General features: G+C 42.3%; 1 pseudogene across 1 annotated transcript; it reads left to right on the top strand.

The window, feature by feature from the left end:
• Positions 1-1,310: 1,310 nt before the first annotated feature.
• Positions 1,311-4,281, top strand: LOC147638380 (G-type lectin S-receptor-like serine/threonine-protein kinase At1g34300 pseudogene; annotated as a pseudogene). The gene has a single exon (XR_015265861.1). The product of XR_015265861.1 is annotated as a G-type lectin S-receptor-like serine/threonine-protein kinase At1g34300 pseudogene (transcript).
• Positions 4,282-15,961: the final 11,680 nt, after the last annotated feature.

The raw sequence follows: 15,961 nt of genomic DNA, 5'->3' as shown, positions 1-15,961 counted from the left end.
GTGTGTGTGTGTGTGTGTGTGTGAGAGAGAGAGAGAGAGAGAGAGAGAGATGGGGTGGCCTCAAACTAATAAGAGGAGAATTCTGAAACGCTGAGAGAGAAGTGCCGCTGAGAGAGAGGCGCCATCAACCATATTAATTCTAAAAAAAGAAATTTTAATTGGTTTATGCTAAAAAGAGGTTTCATATTTGCCAAACATGCCATGTGGCATATAGATTCACACAATCTCTTGCTAAAAAAAGACAAGTTAAAGAACTTTAGTGCTAACCTTCATTTTGATCATCGAGGAAAAAAGAACTGGCAACAATTAATTAATTAATAAGAAAAAGATTTTGGTCATATATTAACTCCAAAATGTTGAGTGTGCGGGGGACCCAAGTTGGTGTAGTTTGTAGCCTTTTAAACTAAGGGGCCCTAGTTTGAACCTCACCTTTCCCCAATAAAGCCCATCAAGCAAGTAGAATTCTATAACCAACGAAAATTTAGTTAAATGCTTGTTTAACATTGAAACTTCTAAGTTTTTTTAAAAAAAGAATTTGTTTGTGTAAGGGATTCTTGCAAGCCAAGGCCATACTCTCTCATGCATGATTGCTTGAAGCTTTGAATTTCTTTGAACTAGTTGGGAACCCATGGTTCGCACGTCTTTTGAGGCTTCCAAAATCAAATTCTACCCAAACCTCCTCTTCTTCCTGAACCTCCAAATTCTTGCCATGTGGTAACTTTATGAAACTCTTCCTTAAAATAATATAGATATGTAAGGGCTTCATGCCACATATAAGATGTGTACCTACATGGCATAGTACAAAAGATTATCAAAATAAATCACGGCCTATGTTGGCTTTTTTCCCCATCTCATGCAAAATTATAATACGGGACATGGGGTTCTTTTGAATATTGAAATCACATGCCATTAAAGTATATTTGAACCTGGTATAGGAGGCATGAGCACCATAGTTGCTTTTTTATGGACGTCATCTCATTTTTTAGCATTTTGATTGTAAAATATCTGCAAAATTTTAGAAAGAGAGAGAGAGAAAGAGAGGGAGAGAACCCTAACAAACCCGTGGAGACGACAGAAAAAGAGCCCACGATACCCCTCACAAAATCTGCCACCGCCCATATTCTTGTAGAAAAATCCCCCCCCCCACACACTTGTCTACAAGCAAAAAAACCCCCTCATTTAACCTTTCCATTGAGGTCCTTCCACTTTAATCTTTCCCTATCTTATCCCACTAATTAATTAATACCAAAGAAAACGTTTGGAATTGGGACCCATGTATATTATATTTGCCTTGGAAATGTAGCTATCCAAAGGTCACGGTGGGTTGGTACGTACCTAAACCAAAAAAGTTCACTCGTAGAAAGCGTAATCAGCTCCGTTTGATCGATTTTATGATAAAGTGTACCTGACGCGAGGCTTTGCTACGAGGGCATGCTTTAACAAAGACCCGATTTTATGATCAACTCTACAACTCCTGTAGCTTTTGTTACATTTCTTCAGTTCCTTCATTGCCTTGCCCCTGAAGAAAACTTCCGTCTCTCACAAGAACTTCCGTCAACCTCCGTCGGCATACGTCCACAGAATTCATGCCGGCAGCTCAAAGATATCATGATGATCGTCATCAGGTCCCAGCCTTCCTGTTCTACCTTGTTTGCATACCAGCAGCCATCAATGCTGCCAACAACATAACACTGGGATCGAAGCTCCTCCCGGAACAGAACACAGGTTGGGTATCGTCCAACAGCAGCTTTCAGCTGGCCTTCTATGCCGTAGATTCCGCCACCTACTCTGTCGGAATCTTGTATTATCCAGCCGAAATCAGCAGCACCGTAGTCTGGACGGCAGGAGGAGATGTACAGGTTGGTAGATCCGGCTCTCTTGAGCTCTCTTCAGACGGAAATCTTATTCTAATGAACGACTCCGTCACAACCGTCTGGAACAGCAGCACAGGAGGCGTCGGAGTAACGGGAGCGACCATGCGGGACGACGGAAACTTCGTCCTCCACAACAGCAGCGACAGAATTCTCTGGCAGAGCTTCGCCAGTCCCACAGACACACTGGTTGAGAATCAACAGCTCCAGCAGACACAGTCGTTAACTGCCGGAGCTTACTCTGCAACCATGAAGGCCACCGGAAACCTGTCTCTCATCTACAACAATAGCTACACATACTGGTACAGCAACACTGACAACACTTCCGACTATGCATCCTTGCAGAACACATCGCTGACAGTGTTCAATAAGCAAGGGCAGGCAATCAAGTCATGGTACAGCGATGATTACACCGTTACGTCGGTGCAGGTGATCAGGAGGGTGACCTTGGATCACGTCGATGGCAATTTGAAGATCTACAGCTGGTCTGTCGGAAGTTTGTCGGGCTGGAGAGTCGCATGGAAGGCCGTAGAAGATCAATGCCAGGTGTATAGCTACTGCGGCCCCAACGGGCTCTGCAGCTACAACAGCACCGGCATCTCCTGCGAGTGTGCAGAGCAAGCAGGGTATGCTTTCGTGGACGGGAATAATCCTCGGATGGGCTGCAAGGCCATCGCCGGCAACGCAGGCCAGAATTGCAACTCTGCCACGGCCAGCATGGTGCAGCTTAACAACACTCTGCTCTTCATTTCTGGTAACAGTTACCGTTTCGACGAGAGCGACTGCCCGCAGAGGTGTCTGGAGAACGATCTTTGCACGGCTGCTACGTCACTTAACGACGGATCCGGCACCTGTCAGACGGTTACGGCCGGCAACTGGCTCAGTGGCTATCGGGAGCTCTCAATTTCCAGCAATTCCTTCTTAAAATTCTGCGGCACTGCCCCTCCGGCAGTCACAGTTGCAGAGGTGTCCTCTCCGTCAAAGAAAACCTCCGCGACTGTTCCGGTCATTGCATCAGTGTTTGCGACTCTGGCAGGGATTGCCCTTGTGCAAGGGGCTGTGTGGTGCTGGTGCTGCCGGAGAAACCCACGTTTCGGGGGTTATTCTGCTCATTACGCCCTTCTGGAGTATGCGTCAGGGGCGCCGGTGCAGCTATCTTACAGGGAGCTAAAGAGTGCAACGCAGAATTTTCAGGAGAAGTTAGGGGAAGGGGGCTTTGGGGCGGTGTACAGGGGCTCGCTGCCGTCGGCGGCGGGGAGCAGGACAGAGGTGGCGGTAAAGAGGCTGGAGGGGATAGATCAAGGGGAGAAGCAGTTCCGCATGGAGGTTGCCGTAATAGGCAGCACGCATCACATGCATCTGGTCCGGCTGTGCGGCTTCTGTGCAGAGGGCAAGCACAGGCTGCTGGTGTACGAGTACATGAAGAATGGGTCTCTAGACAGGTACCTCTTTGCAGAGGAACAAGATGATATGCAAACCCTGGATTGGGCGACGCGCTTCAATGTGCTGCTTGGCACAGCAAGGGGTATCACGTACCTCCACCAGGAGTGCCGAGACTGCATCATCCACTGTGACATCAAGCCAGAAAACATCCTCCTGGATGATACCTTCACCGCCAAGGTCTCCGACTTTGGCCTCGCCAAGCTCACCAATGCCAAGGACAGAGCCCGCAATGTCACCACCCTCGTTCGCGGCACCCGAGGGTACCTGGCCCCCGAGTGGAGATCCAACCTCCCCATCACCGTCAAGTCTGATGTTTTCAGCTTTGGCATGGTCGTCCTCGAAACCATCAGCGGCAAGAAAAGCTTCGACACTACGGCCTCCCTCCAGACTGGCGGCGGCAGACAGAGCTTCTCCGCATGGGCTTACCGCCATTACTTCGACGACAACCAAGTGGACGGCATAGTGGATCCGAGAATCAGTGAGGGAGTGGAAATGGAAGAACTAGATAGAGCCCTGAAGGTTGCCTTCTGGTGCATGCAAGTGCAGCCTTCACTCAGGCCCTCCATGAGCAAAGTCATCCAAATGTTGGAAGGGACCTTGGCCCTGGCGCCCCCTCCCATGCCCAGATCTTTTGGGGAGGATTTCACCATCGAGGAGGCGGCAATGTTCAGAGCTCTTGAGCAAGAAAGCTCCCCTGCTACCACCACTGCTCGCACAAGCCGCTCTACTATTTTCACCTCCTCCACTACTAGTGCTTCCACCACCTCTTCCGGACCTTTCCCCAAGCCGCTATCCCAGAGCCTTATCACCCATCCTGGTCCTCCTACCCACCGGCCTGATGACGAAGTACCTCACAGCTTCTAATGAAACCCTCTTTCGTTTGTATTTCTTCTTCGTGTCAATCACATGTACATGACATTTGAAAATATCTGCAATCTTCAACTTTATAAAACAATTTGATTTCCTACTACGCATCCATTTTAATTACCAAATTTTAAACATGCATTGAAAATTTGAGTATTAGAGAGAAGGGGGAAAGAGTGAGGATGACGTGTATTGGGGGTGTCCTTGGGGAATTAATTCACATGTGACTTTGCATGAGGTAGTATGAGGGTAGGTGGCAGACGAGTGTCTCGCACATGTAAGTGGGTGGGTCGATAGGATCCAAAGGATGGCGAGCATATGGGATCATTTTGATGTGTCAGGAGATGGTGGATGGGGGGATTGGGAGCTGAAAGAGGAGATGAAGAGATATCCTGAGGAGCATGAAGGTGGTAGAGCTGCAAAGAAGTTGCAACAAGACTGGATTTCTTCGCGCATGTATGCTCAAGCTCGGCAGGAATTCCATAGTGGTAAGGTATGTGTTAATATCCCCTTGGATTTGGTCAGAAGGCAGATTAGCTTGTTCTCTATGTGTAGTGGTTCTAGGAAACCGTCGCTCAAGGCCGAGATTGGGAAATGGCTACATGATGAGGCTTTTATGAGAAAGTTGTGTCTCAAGTATTTTACTTAGGGAAAGGTTTCTTTAATGTGTTGTTCATGAAGGGAAAGACTATTGTCGACTTGAACTTACAAGGGCTCTACTTTTCGCAGAGGAACAAAACGTGTGCATGATATGCCCTTTGACCCTGCTTTCGATGTAAATAAGAGCCTCAGAGAAGCTTGTTCTGTGTGGGTCTATATCATGGGGCTTCGAGACCTGCTTTGAAGGACTTGACTAGTGCATTAGGTCCAGTCCTATTCGTACCAAGAGACGATGATAATAGGCATCATTCGAAAAAAATTTGCATATCCTGGAACACACTGGTGGATACATTGAAAGTGCTAGAAGTGGATTTAGGGGAGTTAGGAAAGATGGAGCTGAAATTAAAATTTGGGGGTCTTTTAGGAGCATGTTTTAAATGTAGAGGCTTTGGCCACATAGCCAAGAAATGTGGATTGGATAAAAAAACGAAGATGGATGGAGAGGGAAGGAAGGAGGAGAGCTTAGGTGGGGGGAGCAAGGTTGGGACCAGTGAGAGACATGTTCATAAAGAAGATAAGGGAAAGGGAAAGATGGTCATGGAGGGTAGGAGATCTGAGGAATAGGGGTGGACCAAGGTAAGAGGGGGAAATAATCTAAGGCAGGTTAAAGGTGAGCTAGGAAAAATCAAACCAAAACTGAGGAAAAGGGGGTTGGGGGAGGGGGGGGGGGGGCAAATCCATAGAAGAGTTGAGTCCTCCTCTTTAATCCAGTCCATTTAGTCCACTAGGAGGAAACGTCCTCCTTGTGGAGGTTTAACGAGCAGGTGGACACAACATGGAGTGACTTAAAACGAGGAGAGGGGGAACATAGGGAAAGCTCAGGTAGGGAAGAGGAGGCTGAAGTGAAGATGGTTCTAGCCACTGCATTAGAATGATTAAGGAAAGTGAAATGAAGGGGTGTACTTGGAATGTTATGGGACTAAGGGATAGGAAGAAAAATTCAGCTTTTTGGGGGTTGGTGAAAGATTGGGGGTTGTCAGCAATGGCGATTCAAGAACATAATCTTTTTGGTATATGAAGTGTGGGAGAAAGCAAAGCTTTAGGGACTAGGTGGTGTTGTATGGGGGAGTAAACTCGCAATTTAGTGGAGTCTTGACTATTATTAAGAAGGGTTTAAAGCCCATCATCATTGCCAACCACCCTTATGGTAGGATCTTACTGAAGAGGCTACTAATATATTTAAAAATAAGGGGGTAGGATGGGATCCTGGAGGAAATTTGCTAATGAGATGCAAGGTATTATTAGAAGGGTGGGTACAATAAGGGCTCAATTGAAGAGGAAGGTATGGGGGGAATTGTTGGAATACTTACAAAAGAAGAGGCAGGTAGGAGGTATGTCTAATGGAGAGATTGATCATAGTATGTGGAGTATCAGGTGCATGTGAAGAGTGAAGATGACAAGCTAGCTAGGGAAAGAGAAAAGGGGGACATGTGGATTTCTTTTAATAACATGAGGCAACCAGCTAGATAGTACTCCGAGCCTTTGTTTCATATTCCGCTACTGTAGAGAGAGTGTCTGAGAGAATCTTCTAGGCCATGGATAGTAACCCTTTGTCCATGTGAAGTTGTTGGCTAGGGAGTTCTGCCTCCAAATTTCCGGGCAATTTGTCACAATGACTCGGCCCTTCTTGTGCCTTTTGTGCTAGTGTTGCTACCCATGGTTACAGATCCGTTGATATAATGAGCTCTATCCTGGCAAGCATCTTCCCCTTTTGGGTTGCTTCTTCCCTCTTTTTTTGATGTTCCCCTTTTCTCCTCTTCTTCTCTACTTCCTCCTTCCTTTTCCTTTCTTCTTCCTCCTTTCTTTTCCTTTCTTCTTCCTCCTTTCTTTTCTCTGCTTCTTCAGCTTTTTTCTTTCTTTTAGCTTCAGCAGTAGCAGCTTCCTATTTCTTCTTCTCCTCTAGTTCCTTTTTCCTTTCTTCTTCTTCTGCCTTCTATTTCTTGACCTCTTCCGGGTCAGGCAACAGTTCTTAATCAACTCTGTTCTTCCTCTTTTTGCTCGCTTTTTGGGCAATCTTTTGCCACTCCTCCTCATCATCCACATCATCCTCGAACGAGCTGAAAGTTATCTTTGGGGCTTTTGAAGATCCCGTGGCTTCTTTGTGCTTCTTCTTGTCAAAGATGTCTCTCGTGGGACAGTCTACTGCCGATCTCGCCGCTTGGGGAATTTCCCTTAGGTGTGCATACACTATAGTGGGTTGTTTCTCCTTTGCCCAGGTGGCTGCTCTCTTGGCCAGATTCTCCTTATAAATTGCCACCCAGTTTATCTGCTGCTGCTCTGAGCAATCTGTAATTCTTGTTGGACATGTCCTCCGGCTTTCCCATAAGCATGATGTTCTATAAGAAGAAGATAAACTGCTCACGCCGGGTTTCGTCTACTACGTCCTTCATTTGGTGCATGTTACCTGTCTCTTCATCTACCCTTGGCTTCATGCTAGTGTCTAGAGCACCATCCATAGGTAGACCCAACACATGGTGCAGTGTGTTTTCTGATATTTTTATTGGCTCCTTCCCCTCCACATGCACAGTATTCGTTTTCCAAAAATTGATTAATGAGTTTTCCTCCGTCTTCTAGGTCCTGCAGCTCCTCCCATTGTTGGTCGAGAAGTTTTTCAAACCCGCACCTTTTTGCCCATTCTTGATGCTCCTGCTTCCTCATGTCTGGTATGAACATGGGCATGCATAGGCTCTTCTCTGGTTTTTTGTCGGGCGGACCTGAGCGTCTTGTTGATTTTCGGCATGGTGGCATTTGTCTGAAAGAATGTTGCAGATAGGTGAGATTGTTTCAAGTGAGTGCAGAATGAGAATGCAAGTGTTTGTGCTCTTTTTTTTCGATGTTTCCTCTTCTTGGCTTCCTTTTTTGGGGTGTTGTTGTTTTTGGCTTCCCTATTTTTGATGTGATGTGACCTTTGATTTACATCATGGCCATCGCCTCAGTTTAATGGAATTAAGGTGTTTTCGCCATTTTCCCGCCTTACCATTGCGAGTGCAGATTTAATGATGCTATGACACTTGTTCTCCATGCAATTATCCACGTGGCTCGGGCTGGCACATGTTTAGTCACTTTCTCTTTTGTTGTTCAGGCCGTGATTTGTTGCAGTCCATGGATTTTGTGGTCTGATCATCCTTGCCAATTGGCCACTCTTCCTCAGTCTTGCGATTTGTGGGGTCTTCCGCATGGACCTCTACAGGTGAAATCATGCCGTGTAGATGCTTCTGACTGTCTCTTGGTCTTCCGCTTCTTATTTTTCTGGTAGAACCTCCATCAGATGGCCTTTGTATTTCCTCATCTCGTGAAGCCATTGACCGTTTTTGGGAAGGGGGTACCATCCAAGTTCTCTAGGGAAAAAGCATTTTGGCTAATCATGTCTTTCACCCCATGAATGGTCCTATCCACCTGATCTTGAATTTCCCTCGATGGGGTCCCAATTTGGCATTATAAACTAACATAGGGTCACCTTTTTCAAAAATGCCCATAGGGCAGCATCTAACTTTTGGTCCCAATCATTTTTATTTACATTTATGATTTTCTTCAAAATCTCGGTAAGCACCTTGTTGGTAGACTCTGCTTTGCCGTTGCACTGTGGATAGTAAGGTGAGGACTTCTTGTGATTAATCACATATCTCTCCATTAATCCCTTCATTACCTTATTCATGAAATGTGCCCCTTGATCACTGACTATTTCTACTGGCAACCTATGCCTTGCAATAATGTCTTTAAAAAGGAACTTCACCACCTCTTCTGCGGAATTGCTTTTCATAGCCTTGGCTTCTGGCCACTTGGTGAAGTAATCTGTTGCTACAATGATGTACTCACATCTGCTGCCTTTTGTGGGTGGTTTGATAGGTCCAACAAAATCCAATCCCCACTTCATGAATGGTGCTAGTGGTAGTATGGGTGTGATGGGAAATCTATCAGAATTTTTGGGTCGACCCATCCGTTGACAGACATCATAGTTCTTTGCTTCCATGTTGGCATCTCTCATGACAGTTGGTCACCATAAGCCTGCTTGTAAAATTTTCTGGGCTATTATTTCACCACCCATGTGTCCTCCAGTGATGTCGTGGTGTGCTTCCCTTAGCACCGCTAGCTCTTTATGATCTGGAACACATCTTTGAAGAATCTAATCTATGCTTCTTTTATAGAGTTTCTCAGAGATCATGGTGAAATTTGTGCTTCTCATGGTGATTATCTTCTTCCTGTCAGTGGTATTCCCCTCCGAAAAAGATCCATCTTCCAAAAACTGAATCATGTCATAATACCAGTATTCTTCTACTCTGGATGATGTAACTATGAACAAGTTGGCATCTGGAAGTTGATCCTCTACACCCTCCAAAGTAGGTTCTCCAGAATCTAGTTTGGACATAAAGTCTACCTAAGCATTTTCTTTTCGAGGTGTGTGCTGAATCGTGAACTCAAATTCCTGAAATAAGAGCATCTGTCTTGCCATTTTCCCTACCAGGAAGGCTTTGTTCACTAGAGAGATGAGAGCTTGATGATCCATGTGGAAAATGAATTTATTTCCCAAAAGGTAGTGCCGGAACTTGTTCACAACAAAGATTATGGAGAGGGCTTCTCGCTCTGTTGTACTATAATTTCTTTTCGCTCTTGTGAGAGCCTTACCCTTTTTGTTTCTCCTACATGAGTGCACTGCCTACTGCTCTATCTAAAGCATCTACATAAACATGAAATATTAGATTCCATTCAGGATTGATCATTACCAGGATGCAGATGACACCATGCACTTTAGCCCCAGTGGAATGCCTTCTAATTTCGAGCTCCATTCATATTTATCATCCTTTTCTATAAGCGCATATAATGGAAATGCTACATGAGCCAAGGATTTCAGAAACCTTGTATGCCACTTCACTTTGCCAAGAAATCTTTCAAGATGCTTTATGTTTTGGGGAGTGGACATTTTGGATCGGATCTATGGCCAACAATCCTTGGGCTGCTAACACAATATGTCCTAACAGTGTTCCGGATTTTACTGCAAATGCACATTTGGCCAGATTCAACTTCAGCCTTGTATCTCTACATCTCTGCAAACATAACCTTAAGTGATATATGTGTTTAGCCTTATCCCCGGACACATCATTGAGGGGGAGTGTTGAGAGGTAGCGATTGCCTTTGTGCAATGCTACATTAATATGGGTGATGGATGATGGGTGAGTTGTGGAACACCTCAATTAAGAGGGGGTGTTCAAAGATGTAATCGAGGTGTTGTGTGTATGTGGGAAAGCACCCTAAAGGTACAAGATATTGTGGCAAGATAGGAATGCCACATGTAATATTGAATGGTGTGTGAGTGTTGACCAAAAGAGTGGAAAAGAGAGTGCCACATGGAGGATGATGTGTAAAGTGGGATAAGGCTAGAAAGCCTATATCATTGTATGGTTCACTTGAGATATGCAATAGAGCTATTGTTGAGTGTGCAATCTCTCTCTCTCTCATGGAGTTCTGAGTGTGGTTTAATCCACCTTAATTATGTTACTTAATCTATGTCCTTCACCATGATCAATCTCATTTTAGGATTGTTTAACAGTTCAAATGGCAAAGGATTTCACCAAGGCCCTTGATGTCAAGGTCCCGCCGAAGCCAGCACCATCATCTTTCAAAATATTTCTAGCTCCTGAAGGTGATTCCAACCTTCCACCGCCCAAGAGACAACAAAGTCAAGCTCAGGATATGGAAAGTTCCAGATTGGAAGAAAGGTCCTTTTCCCAGAACTCAATCCCCTGGAATTCAACTTCAGAAGTTCCACCCTTGAACAAGGAAGTGAAATGTTATAAGTGTCAAGGATTTGGACATCGCAGTATGGATTGCCCAACTCCTTTTGGATCAAGGTTTTTGGGGCGGGGAAATCAGGGACCAAGATTCCACACTCTAGCTCCTTCCTTCCAGAGTGATCAAGCTCCTTTCCGCAAAAAAACACGAAAATCCTAGAGGTAGACTCTCTAACCAATCCTCCAGTTTCAATCCAAAGTAATGCAAGACCTCCACCTCAGAATAAGGGAAGTCAAAGAGAGATGTTCCCGAATCGGCCGTCCACTTCCAAGGTAGTAATGCTGGAAGTGATTGGAGAAGAAGAAGACGAAAGAGATTATACTCCACCTACGAGATGAGAACATCTCGCATTTTTTAAGTGGGGTAGAATGTAAGATTCCTCCCTCCAGCTTTTGAGGTGTAAAGGTGTAAGAACCTCCCTTCTATTCTTGTAATTATTCCCCTCTCTGAAATAAAAGAAAGATCTTGTTTTACCCTGTTTTGGCTTAGAGAGAGAAAATATCTAGAGAGAGATAATCTAAAATTGAGATATCTTTGGATATAAAAATCCTCCTAGTGTCTAAAATGGTTTCCCTTGAAATAAAAATTCAAAACGAACTTTCCAATGTGCATTTGGAATTAATTAAAAATATGTATAAAGGACAGCCTAAGGGTCAAGATTTTTTAAAAATTTTGAATTATAGTCCAATTAAGGTTCCTATGGACCAATAGGATTAATCCAAGTGTTAGGATGAGATAAATCCAAAGAATAAAAGAAAATACCCAAAAATGAGTAAATACTCACATAAGATGAACAGTTGACTGAGTACAAGGTTTATTAGTTACAAACTATGAGATATTTTGGAATAGTGATACATTTTTTGACACCTTGGTTTAAGGAGGGGGGAGACTTTGAGATAGGTGCCTATTTCACACATGTGGATGAGTTTTTAATTCAAAAAAGTTGTGATATTTTTATATCTCCTCTCTCCTAGATCAAACCAAATCAAAAGGGAGCCAAAATCATGTCCAAATTCAGCCAAACTGAACCTGGAAAATTCTAGAACCTTGTTGGACTTGGTTAGAGGCCTCCCTCACCTATAAATAGATCCTTAGTCTTTTGTAAAAAAATTTGTGAACTATATCGAGTATTACATTAAAATAATGATATTTTCTATTATCCCTTAAAAATCCTCTATATTTTGGAGAGATTGGAGCTTCTCTCTCTCTTCAATCATCCTTGGAGCTTCCCTCTTGACACACTAACCAATTGATTGGTTGGGGGCTTCTTCTAAGATAGAGAAGCAAGCAAGATCAAGAGGTAAGGTGTAATTTCATGGTTTTTTTCTACTATTCTCAATGTTTTCACTTCTTAAACCCTCTCAAGCTTGCGAAGTTTCTAAATTAAGTGTTTATAATGCAAATCAAGCTTTTCTTAAGAGTTATAATGAATAATTAAGAAAATTATGCATTTATGCTTAATTAGGATGCTTTTTATGTTTATCTCTCTCTCCCCAAAAGAATGGTCATTCCTATGACCAATTCTCTATTCAAATGATGCTTCTCATTGATAAATTGTGAATTCACAAATCAAACTCAAGACTTGTGAAGCTAGAGGTTAAGAAAGTGGTTTTTAATACTTTTATGCTTCTAAAATTATGATAATCTTATGATTTAAATCCATAAATTGGATTTAAGTTTAGAAGATAGTTATACTATCATAATTGATTACTAAGTTTATTCTTTTCAAAAATATTAAAAATTATCAGTAATAGCAGCGGAGCTATGGCAAAAGTTTTTAAGAAATTGATACATAATTCATTCTTATGCATAACGTGAAAAGAGGACTTCCTACCATATTCTAGGATTGGTCATCCTATGCTAAAAGAATGATTTTCATCACATTCCATGGAAAACTAATTTTTAAGATTTATGCATAATTAAATAATTAAAAAAAGAGAAAATTATGGTAATTTTATTTAAATGATAAAAGAGGAATTCCCATGACATTTGGAATTCAATCATTTAAATGGAAAAAGTGGAATTCTTAGCATATTGAATTAATGGATATTTTTATTAAAATTCAAAGAGAAATTATAGATAAATTTATTTTATGCATGAGAAATATTTAAATGATAAAAGAGGAATTCCCATGACATTTGGAATTCAATCATTGAAATAGTAAAAGTGAAATTCTTAGCATATTGAATTAATGGATATTTTTATTAAAGAAAAGAGAAATTTTAGATAAATTTATTTGATGATCAAAGAGGAATTTCCATGATATTTGAGATCCAAAAAATTAAATGGAAAAAGAGAAATTTTAAGCATAACTCAAATTATGAGTATTTATCAAAAGTGGAATTTTGAGCATTATTGGGAAATATGGGTAGAATTGATTTTTGTAAATCCCATGAATCTTTTACTCAAAAAGAAGAATATTGAATATATTTCACTTGAGAAAATTAAGAAAGAATATGAAAATATCCGTTGAGAAAAAGAACCTTTACCTAGGCCCAGAATATGAAAATATCCATTGAAAAAAAGAACCTTTACCTAGGCCAAGCAATTGGCAGAAATATTAGAAAAGTCCCATCGGTATCAAAAATAGAAAATGTTACTAAATGTGAAATGGAAGTGGATGTGAAAGAAGAGATGAGAATGAGATGTGAGGATATGTGAAAGGATGTGATATAAATGAATGTGGATGATGTGAATGAAGAGATGAGAATGATATGTGAGGATACGTGAAAGGATGTGATATAAATGGATGTGGATATGAGATGTGAGAATATGTGAAAGGATGTGATGTAAATGAATGTGGATGTGGATATGTGATAGAATGTGATGTGATGTGATGTAAATGAATGTGTGTTTGGGGTTCTTCAAACACAACACAACTAACTACTTCTGACACAGCAAAGACACCCCCATTAGGTAACACTAACTTCAATTCCCACATCAGGCTAAACACAAACATCTTCCTCCATAGAGAACACGGATTAAGCAAAGATTTGCTAAACAAGATAGAGAATAACAGAACAGAACTGAAATACCATGTTTGATTGATCAAAATGAATCATACATTGCTTTCTTCTTCTTCTTCTTCTTCTTCTTCTTTCTCTTGTAAAAGACGACTACAAAGCCCCTATAAATAGGCGACTTCAGACAGTTTAGACGGATGTAACTAGAATGTCACAAGACACTAACAGATGATATCCGACTAACCAGATCATAACAAACTCCGACTGATCAACAATCCGACTGAGTAGAATTCCGACTGAGCAAAGATACATATATCCGACTAAGCAACTATTAGGTAACTATTAGGTATTCTATCTGTAGTTCAACACATGGCACAGCCCGGTGGTTGATTTCAAGGAAATCGGACTTGAATTCACAATCCCTTGATCAGAAAAGACTGGCCACATGACAAAATTTGATGCTGCTTCTTCAAATGTCAGGTACTACATCACTTTGCTGCTCAGCCTGCATCCCTTCAACAACTGGAACCTCCTTCAAAACTTCAGTCTTCTCTGCTGATTTATCTTCCACTGAAGTCTCCACTGGCTGCTCACTCTGACTTGATGTTTGCACACTCAAATTTATAATAGGTACTTCCACCTGAACTTCTGGTTCCTGAAACACTTCCTCCACAGTCCTATCACTCTGAATCTTCACACTCTGCATCTTTTTTAGTTCCTGTACCTGCTGAATCCAGTACTCACGTTCTTTCTTCAACTGTCCAACCTCTTCTACCAATCTTGCCTCATGCTGAGTTACAAACCCTGTTTTCATAACATCATAGGGATAATTTATCATTGTAGACATCCTCTCCTTGATCATTCCCCAAGAATCCTGCATAGTGCTATGCATTTGTTGCTTCAAAATCTGTACATCCCCTTGTGCCATCAGCACTCCATTTACATCCAACTCTTCATTCATCAACATCTGTTTTTCCAGCACCTGTACCAATGCTGAACTTGCCCAATCCAAATGTGGTGGTTTTCCTTGAAACTTTTTCAACCTGAACCCATTAATTGGTTTCTCAACCCTAGTTCCAAAAACATCAGCCACAATAAAGGTTCCTTGTCCCAGATCTTCAACAATTTGATAAGGCCCTTTGTATCTCAGTGTTAGCTTACCAGGATGAGGTCCCAACCTGGAATTGTACACCATCACCCAATCACCAACCTGAAACACCTTAAATTTGACATTCATACTCACCCAAGCCTGTCTTCTTCTTTGAATCACCTCAGTGATGTAAGAACTGACTAATCTGTCCTCTTCCAACTGCATCAAATACCTGCTCCTGTACTTCACTGACAAACTTGGAGACATTTTCTCAGCAGTTACTCTTAAACTTGGTACCACAAATTCCATAGGCACAACTGCTTCTAATCCATATACCAACCTGAATGGTGTCATCCCTGTTGTAACTTTAAAAGCTGTTCTATGAGACCACAAAGCAGAGTCCAGCTTCAAGTCCCAATCTTTCTGGTTGTCCTGCACAATCTTCTTTAGGATCCTTACCAATGTCTTGTTGGTACTCTCAGCTTGTCCATTCGCCTGGGGATGATAAGCTGTAGACTTTTTGTGCATAATCATATGAGTTCTTGTTAGTTCAGAAATTACATCATTCAGAAAGTGAGTTCCCCTATCACTTACCAGTTCTACGGGACACCCAAACCTGGTCATGATATTGTGATACAAGAACTTTGCAACACTTGCAGCCTTGTTATCCTTCAGAGCTACAGCCTCAGCCCATTTTGTACAATAATCAGTAGCAACAAGGATATACCTGTTACCTCTTTGAGTTGTTGGTTTGACAGGTCCCACAAAATCAATTCCCCACTTCTGAAATGGTTCCAAAGGCAAAATAGGATGATCTGATATCCTATCTGAATTATCTGGCTGTCCAAGCTTTTGACAAATCACACATCTCTTGGCATATTCATGGGCATCTTTCAAAACTGTAGGCCACCACAAACCAGCCTGCAATATTTTCTTTCCTGTAATATCCCCTGAGAAATGTCCTCCTGCTGTTCCTGAATGTGCTTCCTGAATTACTGCCTTCTGCTCATACTCAGGTACACATCTTCTTATCACCTGGTCAATTCCCTTTTTGTACAATGCTCCAGCAATCACTAAGAATGGTCTACTCTTCAAAGCAAACTTCCTTCTCTGATCTGGAGTAAATTTTACTGGCATAAATCCCTCAGTTAAAAATGTCAAAAACTGATCATACCAGGAATCCGACTCAGCAGCCTGAACTTCAAACAATGGGGCATCTGGTAGATCATCATCCACCCCACTTGGTGCTTCTCCAGTTTCCAACCTGCTAAAGTAATCAGCAA

The sequence above is a fragment of the Cibotium barometz genome, chromosome 5 (genome assembly GCF_041138505.1).
Source record: "Cibotium barometz isolate CiBa-2024 chromosome 5, ASM4113850v1, whole genome shotgun sequence".
NCBI lineage: Eukaryota > Viridiplantae > Streptophyta > Polypodiopsida > Cyatheales > Cibotiaceae > Cibotium > Cibotium barometz.
The sequence above is the reverse complement of the archived record's forward strand: the minus strand, read 5'-3'. Positions and strand labels throughout refer to the sequence as shown.